The sequence below is a fragment of the Helianthus annuus genome, chromosome 2 (genome assembly GCF_002127325.2).
Source record: "Helianthus annuus cultivar XRQ/B chromosome 2, HanXRQr2.0-SUNRISE, whole genome shotgun sequence".
NCBI classification, from domain to species: domain Eukaryota; kingdom Viridiplantae; phylum Streptophyta; class Magnoliopsida; order Asterales; family Asteraceae; genus Helianthus; species Helianthus annuus.
In genome coordinates, this window is record NC_035434.2 from 2,445,449 (window position 1) to 2,451,579 (window position 6,131).

Genomic DNA, 6,131 nt, shown 5'->3' on the forward strand with positions numbered 1-6,131 from the left:
TTAGCATTTATATGCATAAATTAGGGGAAATTATCACCTTAGATATTTTGCTTTTAATTTGCAACATATTATAATTTGTTTTCAAAGCATTGCTCTGTGTGAAACTAGAAAAGCTTTAGTTACATCCAGTAGTTGTGTTGCGTATCTCCCGTCTGCTTTGCAGATCAACCTTTTTGTATAGTAAACCTTGCATAATTTCTTCCTCCCTTTGGTTGTTTTTACACTCCTAAAGCCCCCGGTTTTGACCAAAAAGTACATGAGGGGACGCCTTAAGCCCCTGATGCACTTTCTTAACCGTCTCACGCCTCATGCACAATAAGTTTGTTGCTGTTGCAAGGGCATATATATTGATTTTATTACATGCAACTATACTTTATAGGTTAGGTCTCATTTGCAGAGACTTATTTATATTAGAAAAATTCTACGTATGCGCGTAGCTGTGACTGAAAAACTACGTAGATTCATAATAATTGAAATGGGCTTCTTTTGTTGTTTGTGATATCTTAGGGTCTTGCAATGCAGCCGTCGTGGTGTGTCAACACTTAGTTGACATGGATGTGAGTAGGGGACAAATTGGAATTCAACTGTTGTTAACCGCAGAGAAAGAGGCTCAACAAATTTTGAATGATGCACACGACGGTCACTTTTAATCATTTCATCCTTTTATTAACTTTTTTTTACTTATTTTTTTGCTATGGAGATTGACCAAAATTCATCCTTTTCCTGGTTTCAGCAAAATTGGCATGGCTAATAGGCCAAAGAGGAGGCAGATATGGAAGTTGCAGAATTTCGTGCTTAAATGGAAGCCGGTTATCAGAGAAAACTTACAGAGGTATGTTATAAATAAAAATTATTAAAAAGAACTGTTCATTTTTTGGTTGATAAGAGAATAGAAGTTGGAAACGGCAAAGAGGGTAAAAACAATCATTAACCAAACCGTTTACATGGAGTTGACTTGTTGGAAGTTACCCATAACTGACACCTTCGGTTATGGTACGGTTAGAGGGTAAACCCGACATGTGCACACCCTAGACTAAGCAGTAATTATACTAAATGTTTTGCCTAAAGTATTTGAAATCCCCAACAGACTGGTGGAGATTCGGGTGATAATGTGAAAGGTCTTGAGAAGGAAACCGAGGCAAAGATTCAAAATCTAAAGACAAAAGCTGGTATAATTTCAGATGATGTTGACATGCTTCTTAAGAATGTCACCTCTGTCAAATATTGAATTTTAATTGACTTAAAACCTGAGAAAAGTGTCATTAACATATTATGTGCATGTTTTTATTCTGTTACCTCAGTCGATTAGCAATGCTCAGGCTTGGGCTCGTTTACTAAACGAGCTTGTTTTTAGGCTCGGGCTCGAGCTTGTTTAAGCTCGTCTCATTCAAGATTTTTTCGAACTGAGCTCGAGTATCTCGGCTCGTTTGCACCCCTACTGGGAATCCTCGTATTAGAGGGCTAATGACACTGCTTATTAGGTCTCCAGCATGTGACAACCCAATATTTAGCAAACCGTGTCCGTAATCTTATAAGGCCGAGTGTAGTGAGTGATAGTTGTAGTTTCTATTTAATTATATGGTATATGTAGTGCCCTCCTCTTTGGGCTCATTTTTTTTTTTTAATTTAGGGCAGCTTCTAACTCATGCAATTAAGATGTTTTTGGGTTTTGTTCATAGCTAAATGGGTCAAATTCTCGACTGGATAATGCTGGTATGGCGAGTGTACATTTGATACATGGAATACATGTTGAATTTTCAGGAGCAGGCTAAAAGATACATGTTAAATGAGTGTTTTCCTTGATCAACTAAACTCGATTGAAAATTAATTGACCAAACATGTTAAAATAATTTTTGTACGATAAACTTTAACAAGTTAAATGAGAGTTTGCGTTGATCAACTAGGTGCGATTCAACTTTATTTAACCAAATTATATATTGAATTTCGACCTAAAGTTCAAGATACTTAAATAAAGTTTTGTGTATAGTCTATGCGGGCCCAAAATAATAAAATAAATTAATTTAACATGTTAAAAAAACGTTTGCATTGATCAACTAAACTTGATTTGACTTTATCTGAACAAACATATTAAAATAAGTTTTCTACAATAAACATTAACATGATGAAAGGTTGACTTGTTCTACTAGGTTCGATTTTAATTTACTTGACCAAATTATATATTAAATTCTGGATAAGAGTTTAAAATACTAAAATAAAGTTTTGTATGGAGTTTATGCGAGCTCAAAATATTAAAATAATTTATTTAACATGTTAAAGAAAAGTTTGCATTGATCAACTAAACTTGATTCAACTTTATTTGACCAAACATGTTAAAATAAGTTTTGTACAATAAACTTTAACACGTTAAATGAGAGTTTGCCTTGATCTACAAGGTTCGATTTTACTTTATTTGACCAAATTATGAATTAAATTTCGGATTAGAGTTTAAAATACAACAATAAAGTTTTGTGTAGAGTTTATGCTGGCTAAAAATATTAAAATAAATAAATCTAACATGTTAAATGAGCGTTTACATTGATCAACTAAACTCGATTCGAATTTATTTGACCAAACATGATAAGATAAGTTTTGTCCGATAAACTTAAAATGTTAAATGAGAGTTTGCCTTGATCTCCAAGGTTCGACTTAACTTTATTTGACCAAATTATATATTAAATTTTGGAATAGAGTATAAAATACTAAAGTAAGGTTTTTTGTGGAGTTTATGTGGGCTTAAAATATTAAAATAACTTAATTTAACATGTTAAATGAGCGTTTACGTTGATCAACTAAACTTGATTGAAAATTATTTGACCAAACATGTTAAAATAATTTTTGTACGATAAATTTTAACATCTAAAATGAGAGTTTGAGTTGATTAACTAGGTGCGATTCAACTTTATTTAACCAAATTATATATTGAATTTCGGCCTAGAGTTCAAATTACTTAAATAAAGTTTTGTGTGTAGTCTATGCGGGCTCAAAATAATAAAATAAATTAATTTAACATGTTAAAAAGACGGTTGCATTGATCAGCTAAACTTGATTTGATTTTATTTGAACAAACATATTAAGATAAGTTTTGTACAATAAATTTTAACATGATGAAAGGTTGACTTGTTCTATTAGGTTCGATTTAAATTTATTTGACCAAATTATATATTAAATTCTGGATAAGAGTTTAAAATACTAAAATAAAGTTTTGAATGGAGTTTATGTGGGCTCAAAATATTAAAATAAATTAATTTAACATTTTCAAGCAAAGTTTGCATTGATCAACTAAACTTGATTCGACTTTATTTGACCAAACATGTTAAAATAAGTTTTGTACAATAAACTTTAACATGTTAAATAAGAGTTTGCCTTAATCTACAAGATTCAATTTAACTTTATTTGACCAATTACATTTTTCATTAGAGTTTAAAATACTAAAATAAAGTTTTGTGTAGAGTTTATGCCGGCTAAAAATATTAAAATAAATAAATCTAACATGTTAAATGAGCGTTTAAATTGATCAACTAAACTCGATTCGAATTTATTTGACCAAACATTTTAAGATAAGTTTTGTACGATAAATGTTAAATGAGAGTTTAAATTGATCAACTAGGTGTGATTCAACTTTATTTAGCCAAATTATATATCGAATTTCGGTGTAGAGTCCAAAATATTAAAATAAAGTTTTGTGTGTAGTTTATGCAGACTCAAAATATTAAAATAAATTAATTTAACATGTTAAAGAAAAGTTTGCATTGATCAACTAAACGTGATTCGACTTTATTTGACCAAACATGTTAAAATAAGTTTTGTACAATAAACTTTATCATGTTAAATGAGAGTTTGCCTTGATCTACTAGGTTCGATTTAACTCTATTTGACCAAATTATATATTAAATTTTGGGATAGAGGATAAAATACAAAAATAAAGTTTTGTGTGGAGTTTATGCGGGCTTAAAATATTAAAATAAATAAATTTAACATGTTAAATGAGCGTTTACATTGATCAACTAAACTCGATTGGAGTTTATTTGACCAAACATGTTAAAATAATTTTTGTATGATAAACTTTAACATGTTAAATGAGAGTTTGCGTTAATCAACTAGGTGCGATTCAACTTTATTTAACCAAATTATATATTGAATTTCGGCCTAGAGTTCAAAATACTTAAATAAAGTTTTGTGTGTAGTCTATGCGGGCTAAAAATAATAAAAAATTAATTTAACATGTTAAAAAAACGTTTGCATTGATCAGCTAAACTTCATGTGACTTTATTTGAACAAACATATTAAGATAATTTTTGTACAATAAACTTTAACATGATGAAAGGTTGACTTGTTTTACTAGGTTCGATTTAAATTTATTTGACCAAATTATATATTAAATTCTGGATAAGAGTTTAAAATACTAAAATAAAGTTTTGTATGTAGTTTATACAGGCTAAAAATATTAAACTAAATTAATTTAACATGTTAAAGAAAAGTTTGCATTGATCAACTAAACTTGCTTCTACTTTATTTGACTAAACATGTTAAAATAAGTTTTGTACAATAAACTCACTACAACAAAAATGGATTTTTAAATAGATAATGTGAAGTTTAGGTTTTGTTAGCATATGCAAATGCTTCATTATTGAGCAAAAGAATCAATAGGCTTATTTTACCAAAACAGGTATAGAATTTTGAAATTGTTAATCGTTGTTTTGTAACCTATTGCAAATTAGTTTTTGTTTAAAAGCTAGATACACACTCACCACACTACTTCCAAATTACGTGTTGCTCAAGATTAGAACTTGGGTCTTCTCCAAAGAAGCTTTGCTTCTTACCACTGGGCTACGACCCAAGTGGTAACTTCAAATAAGTTAATAATGAAAGGTTTTTTTTTTTTTTTTTTTTTAAATCAAAGTTATAACTCAAACTGCAAAATTATATGTTAACTAGTGAAAAGATAGAGGGGTTAAAGGTTACAATCCAAAAAATTATTTGACCCTAAAAAGCTAAAAACAGAACACAACCGCCCTTTTTCTTTTTCGCTTCTTCCTACTGACTTCTGAGAGGTTTCCGGCAGAAATTACAGCACCAGATTCGGAATTGGTGGTCGGAATCCCGCTATAATCACGCTATGGAGTCGCTAACTAACATATTGCAAGATATGGTTGATTCGCTACGAAGCGCACGATAGCGAACGTTATGTTCGCTATTGATAACTATGTGTATGAAATGAACAAATCTACTATTAAATGAATGCGCAAGTAGTTATGCCAAATGTAGCATAAGTTAACAGGGTGTTTGGATTAATAACATCACTTCTGCCTATTTATGGGTCAAATAAATTTTGATAATCGGTTTCATATTGGCCGTCATAACTAAGTGTCAAAAGGTAAAATAAATTTATATTTTATTTTAATCTAATTTGATACATGTCTGATTCCAGTATTTTATTTTTCAAGCACACATCAATCCTACGCCATACACATTAAAGCATTATAAAATCTAGAGTTTAATAAATATTTCTTGAAAAATAAAATCTAGGTCGGAGATGAAGTTTTACTCTAAAGCATTATAAACTCTACCGAGATTGTAGCAAGAGGAAGGGTCCGGAGCTTGGACCCAAATGATCTAGTTGGTGGTACAGAGATTGGACCAGAATGGTGTGAGGTAACGTTCAAGTACCAATAAAAAGATGAAAACTTGGTAAGACCATATGGTTTACTTTCTACAATCAAAGATTGTATTGGTGTATCCATCACATGGCCCTATCCATTCATCTCGGTATGTATTTGTTAAATTTATGATACAAATAATTTTAATATCATGGAACTTAATGCTTATACATGGATGGTTTTTTTGTAGGTAGTCCATGAGGATTGAGGACGCACGATGACTCAAGATTTTATGCTTCTTATTTCTTTAATTGCTTTTAATTTCTGTGTTAAATGTTAAGACTTTATGTTAGATAATGTTATAACTTATTTATGGTTAGTGTTTTTGTTATGAACATGCTTATTTGAAATATAATGATTCTTTCATTAGTTGATGTTATACAATAACTATTAGGATTTTATATGTTGATGGTCTGTTTATAAAATTTATAATCTTATTTGAGATATTAGAACCATTTTCTTGATATTAAATTG

The 6,131-nt window shown here is 30.1% G+C and overlaps 1 pseudogene; it reads left to right on the forward strand.

Moving 5' to 3' along the window:
• The first annotated feature begins 551 nt into the window (after positions 1–551).
• Positions 552–1,228, forward strand: LOC110869139 (annotated as a pseudogene).
• Positions 1,229–6,131: the final 4,903 nt, after the last annotated feature.